Genomic DNA, 7,825 nt, shown 5'->3' on the forward strand with positions numbered 1-7,825 from the left:
AAACAATATACGTTGTCCCCCTTGAGTTTATTTACAAAGGCAACATAGAACTACATGAGTGCCCTGTTAAATTTTGGAATTATTTCGGCTTCGTTTGGCCTTATTTACACATTAATTGTGTTTTTGGTCATTTAATGTGCATAATTCAAATTTGAACTACAAGCACATGCTCCCGTGCCAAAGTTGGTTGAAAAATCACATTTGTGTCCTCGGGTGAATTTCTACTCCCTCCTTCCATCTATATAGGTCCTAATGCATTTTTCGAGGCTAACTTTGACCAAACATTAAAGCAATAATATATGACATGCAACTTACACAAAGCATACCTTCAAATTTGTATGTCAAAGGAGCTTCCAATAATATAATTTTCATAGTATACATCTCATGTGCTGTTAATCTTGTCAATAGTCAAAGGCTGTCTTGAAAAACACATTAGGCCCTATATAGATGGAAGGAGGGAGTAGGTCCCATGCAAAAAATGAGAATAAAATTCAAACATCTGGGCATCGTGGCTCGGTCGAGAACATTGAGAAACTTGGTTCTAAAATCATGAAACTTGGCATGGTGTCATGTCATGGTAGTACCAGGTCGTGGTAAAAAAAATTGGTCGAATAGGAACAAATTTTGGTATAAGCTTCTTGCAAATTGGAGCTTCTCTCAAGAAGGCTCGTGGTTCTGGGAGGGAACGTGTCACCTTTGTGTGCATAATTCAAATTTGAAATACAAGCACATGTTCCAGCGCACCAAAGTTGGTTGAAAAATCACATGTGTGTTCTCGGGTAAATTTCTAGGTTCCATGCAAGAAATAGGAATGAAATTCAAAATTCTGGGCGTCGTGGCTGGGTTGGAAACATTGAGAAACTTAGTTTTTTAATTCCTGTAAATCCAAAACACGCATGAAAATAATGAAACTTGGCTTGGTGCCATGACATGGCACCAACATGTTGTGGTAAATTTGCAGTCCGATTTGCGAAGGCGCACACATTAACAATCAACAAAGTCATTTTGGAACAAGTGCTGTCACGTTACAATCGGAAACACAAGTATTATTGAAACCGTGGGCGTTCTACTTACTAGTACCATTTACGTGCCGCCACGCGTCCCCATTTTTTATTAGCTAGGAGGCGCCGTGTAGGGTAGCTATTTGAGTACGAGAGGCGTGCGATCAGACCCCTGCGCGTGCTTATCGGTTGGAGAGACCTTTGACCTCCATCTGCCGTCCACCTCTCTCCCAAGGTCTCCATTAATGGCGCCTGAGCCTCTGTTTAATGGCGTGGCTATGTCTCACTCGACTGAGATTTAAGAGAGAAAAAATAAAATCTGAAAGCACAGATCTTGATGTAAGATCCGACGGACCTATATATCATCTACTGCGACTTATAGCAAGACTGATGAATATATAAGGATGATTAATTTTTTTTATCAAAGAAGGGCTTGCCCCTTCCGATTTTCATTACTAAAAACCACCACAATTCACAAGAATTTTAGCACAACTCCAGCCTAACACGAAGGACTAAAAGCTACCAGATTGAAATTGCAACATCCCAAGAGGCCAACAAAGGCCAAACATCTGCGCTAGAACCCAACATTTCACAACCGACGACACAATCCACATCCTAAACCGATTATTACATCAAAAGAAACTAGGAAACTAGTCTCCACGGCGAGCGGCGATGAGCTCTTTCGTGTTCTCAAGACGCTACCTCAGAACATCCACGGATTCCTCCACCAGCCTTTGGTGCTCGTTGCGGAGGATGTCATTCTCTTCCATAAGTTTCTTGACGATGACGCCAGTCCTCTTCAACAAGGCGCTGGTCTCCTCCTGCTGGTTTGCACTTCAGACGATCTTCTCCCTCAGCAGGTCGCGCTCGGCCCGGAGCCTCTCATTGCCCTCCCTTAGTTGCCGGATGACGCCGGTAGCCTGTTCAAATGAGGCTTTCATGTCGTCCTGCAACCTCGCCCAGCCGGAGATCTGATCCATATGGCTATGGATGATCGCATGCATGCACCTGTAACAGTCGTCGCCTGCCCGCGAGAAATTTTCCCAGGCCGCCGTGGCGCGGCGGGACATCTCTGCTACTTCCGTGGCGCGGCCGGACCTGTCTGCTACATCGACGGCGCGGCGGGACCTCCGTGCTGCTACTTCCACGCGGCGGGAGATGTCGCCTGCTCTCGCAGTGAGGCGGGACATCTCTCGTGCTTCCACTTCCATGCTCGCCTCTCCCTGGTGGCAATCTCTCGACCCAGAACTCACCCTGGCCATGGCAGACGCAAGGGAAGGATGCTGAATGACTTGTTTGTTTTTGTGGATGAGGAGTTGAGGAGGAATGTGCAGTCATCTTGGCATACTAGTATTTATAACCGAGTACTAATACGCTCCTAAGTGGGACACCATTTAGGTTGTGATCGATGTGAATAGGTTTGCAATTCAATATACTCCCCTTTTGTAAGGCCCTGCTTTGGAAAGGTGCATGCATGCAACCATTTCATTGGTTGCATTGAAAGCCATTGTTGGTGGTGCCATGGCTGAAAAATTAATATACTTCATGCATGCATTTTCATTGGCTGCATGCATGTGAGAGAGTGCATTGGGAGTGAAATGAAAGAATTAATGTGAGCAAATTACTATGTGTCTTGGTCTAAGAGAAATTGTCTTTAGGCCTAACAAACCCGGACGAAGGGAATAGCGTGGTACTAATACGCTCCTAAGTGGGAAACCGTTTAGGTTGTGATCGGTGTGAACAGGTTTGCAATTCAATATAGCATGATACTAATACACTCCTAAGTGGGAAACCATTTAGGTTGTCATCGGTGTGAACAGGTTTGCAATTCAATATAGCGTGGAGTAATTTGCAATTCAAGTTTTAGTTTTTCCATTTTATAAGGCTCAATTTGGTTGTGCCCCAACACATGTTTAGATTCCAAGGTGCATTAAATCATTGCATGCAAGTATTAAGAGAAAATTGACCAATGCATGTACTTTATGCATGCATGCATTGCAATTAATGCATTGATAAACATAATTTTTTGAGAAAACAAGAGCATTAATTAGGTGCTTTTGCAAACTACAAAAAATATTCCACCACTCACCATCTTGGTTGGTGAGATTTTTGAATTAAGCCCTATAAACTGGAAAGGAGGGAGTACTGCTGTGTACGTGCAATAACTGGCACCATCGTATACATATCTTACGGTTAATGGGGCGTTCGACAGGAATAGCCGCGTGGCGAGCTCTAGGCTAGTCTTTTTTTCAGACGCATTAAACCTATCTCTCGGGACTTCTCGCACGCACCATCGTGCCACCCACAAAAACTTGTACTCTGAGTTTAGTAGTATGTTATACAGGAAGAGAAGAGGTGCACGCACGCACTCGTCCTCTCACACACGCATCTATTTTTTCTTGAAAAGGAGGATGATGACCCCCGGCCTCTGCATCTGGGAGTCACACACGCATCTGTAGCTACGAATTGCAGTGTTCTCAACCATCCGATTAGCTCTATCATGGATGTACATATATACTAAAACATGTCTAGATACATCTATATTTTGACAAATGGAAGGCATGTATTGTGGAATGGAGGGAGTGCTTGTCATCAAAATGGATAAAAAGGGACGTATCTAGAACTAAAATATGTCTACATACATCTCCCTTTATCCATTTTGATGACAAGTAGTACTTCTTACCCAAAGGAACTTTATATCCAACAGACACAAAGGGCCTTTTTGGTTTGTGACTAACTTTTCCAAAGATTGCCCCACCTAAGGTTAGGCAAGTTTGACCAACTTAGGTGAGTGTTTGGTTCAAGCCACACCTTAGGCAAGCCACACTTGGACCCCACATGGCATACACACAAAAAGTGTGGCAAGATTCCCTTAGGCTTGCCAACTTGTGGCTCTTATTTTGATGAACTAACCTTAGTCAAGTTTGGCAAAAATGTGTGGCAAAGTATGGCAATGCTAATCCTAAAACCAAACAGCCCCAAAATATCCGTTGGACTATTGGAAATTACTGATCTGATGTCAAAGTAATTGATGCATCACCACCAAAACCCACCATTTCTTAAGCTAAAGTAGACCAAGGTAATCCCTACATTAGCATATTACTAAGATAAACATAAGGCACTGTAGGAACATTTAGGACGTGAGCTTGTCAATCTGAATGTGGAGGGACACAAGCTTAGCCCTGGCCAGCAGCTTGGGCGGAACTGTCAAGAAGGTCAGCTCCTGCACGCCGACGTCGCCGGGATCCTTGCTACTTGTCACCTCCATTTCCACCTTGACGGTGTCGGTCATGCCTTTGGGCTCCCCCGGCGGGCCGTTCGCCCACAGCTTGGCCACGTAGTGCGGCAGTGGGGACGCCCCCACTCTGATGCAGACGACCAACACGGTGATAGGCGCGCCGATGTCAAGCACGCCGCCGACCAAGAAAAACGCATGGCGGTCCTCCTCCACAAATAGCAAGAGCCATGGCTCCGACAATGGCACTTGCAGCTGGAGCACCTTGCCATACTGGATCCTGTGCACGGGCATGGGATGCGCAGTGCTGATGTGGTGGTAGAGCACCGGCGGCGGGCCTTCGTAGCCGCAGACGGGCACGGGGCATTTGCAGGGAGCGAGCGGACACACGCTCTAGTGATCGGTGAGCTTGTGGTAAGTGACGTAGAGCCCACAGCCTTCGTGCGGGCACTCCACCCTCACCAACGAAACAACGGAGTCCACCACCGTGTTCCGCAGGTCGAATCCACCGCCGTGCTCGCACTTTTGGCACTGCCGCTGGTTCCCGGGGCGCTCGACGTGGCAGTCCGCGCAGGCCAGGTGCCCTCCCTTGCACTGCAGAAATCAATCAAACAACTAATCAATCAAGAAACCTGCACCTTGCTTAATCAGCCAAACAGACGAGGTGTATTCGAACCTCATACACTGGAGGCGTCAAGGGGCGGAGGCACAAGGGGCAGTGGAGCACGGTGAGGTCTATCGAGACCTTAGAGAGCTCCATAGTCGGGTCCTGTTCAGTCTGCATGATCTCGCCCTCCTCGTGCACAACCATCTCTCGACTTGGGCCGGGGTATTACAAAGCTTTATCGTCACATATTTTATACTACTTCAAGGTGCATTAAATCAACACATGCAAGTACTTCCTCCGGTCCTTTTTACTCCGCACATTAGCTTTGTTTGAAATCAAAGTTTGCTAAGTTTGACCAAATTTATATTAAAAAATATTAACATCTATAACATCTAATAAATATAATATGAAAATATATTTCGAGATGGATCTAATAATAAATATGTTGTTATGTGAATATTAATAATTTTTTGTATAAATCTGGTCAAAGTTGGACGAGATTGACTTCCAATAAACCTAATATGCAGAGTAAAAAGGACCAGAGGGAGTATCAAAAGGAGAGTCACGACATGCATGCATGCATTGTAATTAATGCATCGGTGAACGCAAATTATTGAAATATATCGAGTGCAATGCTTTGATGTGTCGCGTCAAGTCGTACATCAACGAGAAGTTTGATTATCCTCTCCCTCACGGACTTAACTACACCTGCCTTTGGTTGTATGACATGTTGGCCACACACCTGTCGGGCCCACCTGTCATACACGCAAAGGCAAGAGCGTCCCTCCCTCGCCCATGAGCGTGGTGGCTGGCAAGACTAGGAGAAGCTTTTGCTACACGCTCTCCCTCCCGCACGCGGTGGACATGCAGCAGTTCAATCAGTGTCAGGTGGCCAGAAGCGTACTGTAGTACTCCTCCAGTGCAGTACTACTCCATCATTGTTCGACTTCCCGAAGAGGCGAAGAGCCAAGCGTAGCCCGGACACTCGTGTGGAAGTTTCATGTGTAGAGTAGTCTAGGATAGCGTGTACCATGCCTGTAAGCTTAAAATCGTTGGGGTCGGCTCCATGCTATGTGGCCGTCTCGAAGTTTTTAAAAAAAATTAAAATAGTCTTCTGGCCCTACCTGACACCCTGGTGATTGTAGTTTGCATGCTCATCTAGTCAAGACAGGAATATATATTTTAATTTGTTTTTTTTCGAAAAGGGGGGACTCCCCGGCCTCTGCATCAGAACGATGCATATGGCCACATATATTTTAATTTGTGGTGGGTAAATGTTAGAGGTTGCAGCAAATATATTGTACACTGCAGGTCTTTCAGCCAAGTTTAGAGGCAAGCATGTGGGGCCAGTGCTATGATGTGTCCGTCAACTCATACAACGAGGAGAAGCTTGATTTTACTACACGCCTTCTCCCTCACCCATGCGCGCGGTTGCTCGCAAACGAGGATAGGATTTTGCTTAGTAGTACTTCTACAACAAGCTATCCGTCCCACTCGCGGTGGACGGACATGCAGCAGTGGATTCAACACTGTAGAAGCAGTAGTAGTAACATCATTGTTCGTCTTCTCGAAGAGGCGAAGAGCCAAGCGCAAACCAAACGTTGCAGTTGCGAACATTGGAGTATGCATATAGCCAGACTCTTGCATGAGACAAAATTGCTATGTGAGCCCACTATTGTACTAGTATGTACAACTACTTGCTACTATAGCCCCACCACTCAAATCCATCTACTCCCAAGTCTCTGCGCAACACTGCTCACTCCAATCCAAGACCAAGTGACCAGAAGCCACAAGCACCTATGGAGATGATGGACGCGAGCGGCAGTCGGCTGTGCGAAATCATCCAAGGCACCAGCCTGCGGCCCCGCACCGCGCAACGTTTCCAGACGGTGATGGCGACCGCAGGCATCATTCACGCGGTCATCGCCGCCGAGGGAGGAAACCCACAGCTTCCGGAGGGGCCCGATCCTCTGCTCGTGGCGTTCTCTCCGACACAGCGCCGGCTCGGGAGGTCCTCCGACCCTTCTTCCTCCCTGCCGTATTGTCCGTAGGTCCGACCTGCCGCCGCCGACATCCCGGCGACCCTCAGGTATAAGTTTTTCGAAATCGGCCTTGCTCTACTGCCCCAGCTCCCCACGTGTCTGCATGTGCATCTTTTTCTACTCCCATCAGCTCTTCCAAAGCCACCTAAATTTTTAGTATTATTAGAGGTAAAGCTACTTCATGCATTCGAATCTAGGGCTTTGTTCAAACAACGAACAAAGGGAGGAAAGTTGTAGCATGAATCTAGGACTTGATTCAAAGAGGAAATAATATGGTGAAAGTAGTAGAGACCAGATACCCAACCGGTCTCTTGGTTTAAAAGGGAAATAATGGGAAAACACGGTACAAACTGGATAAGGAACATATCTATTATTGGTTCAAAAAAGGATAGAAAGTGGCGGCTGGTGGACAAGTCAACAGAGTATGTCCAGGATTAGATTTGCTGCCATCACATAGTAAAAGGTCTCCAGGATTAGATTTGCTGCCCTCACATAGTAAAAGGTCTCAGCATTAGATTTGTTGCTCTCACATAGTAAAAGGTCTCGGGATTAGATTTGCTGCCCTCACATAGTAAAAGGTCTCCAGGATTAGATTTGCTGCCCTCACATAGTAAAAGGTCTCCAGGATTAGATTTGCTGCCCTCACATAGTAAAAGGTCTCCAAGATTAGATTTGCTACCCTCACATAGTACAAGGTCTCCAGGATTAGGTTTGCTGCCCTCACATAGCATGAACAAACTCGGTATCACCACTTTATGCCTCCTTGTAGGTACATTGTGCCGATGCGTCCACTGTCGCATGTCCTTATACCAACCTTTTGCTGTTGTTAATGTAAGGGCGCATGTAAAATGAAGCGATCACACTGTTACCTTAGGGACATGTCTAACCAGTGTTATTGTTAATCTAATGCCTCCAGTGATAAGATGCAATTAAACTGTGT

The 7,825-nt window shown here is 46.1% G+C and overlaps 1 pseudogene; it reads right to left on the minus strand.

Moving 5' to 3' along the window:
• Positions 1-4,134: 4,134 nt before the first annotated feature.
• On the minus strand, positions 4,135-5,605 carry LOC147984641 (E3 ubiquitin-protein ligase SINA-like 3; annotated as a pseudogene).
• Between the last annotated feature and the right edge of the window lie 2,220 nt (positions 5,606-7,825).

Source organism: Triticum urartu, chromosome 2A (genome assembly GCF_056163025.1).
Source record: "Triticum urartu cultivar PI428250 chromosome 2A, HENAU_Tu73, whole genome shotgun sequence".
Lineage (NCBI taxonomy): Eukaryota > Viridiplantae > Streptophyta > Magnoliopsida > Poales > Poaceae > Triticum > Triticum urartu.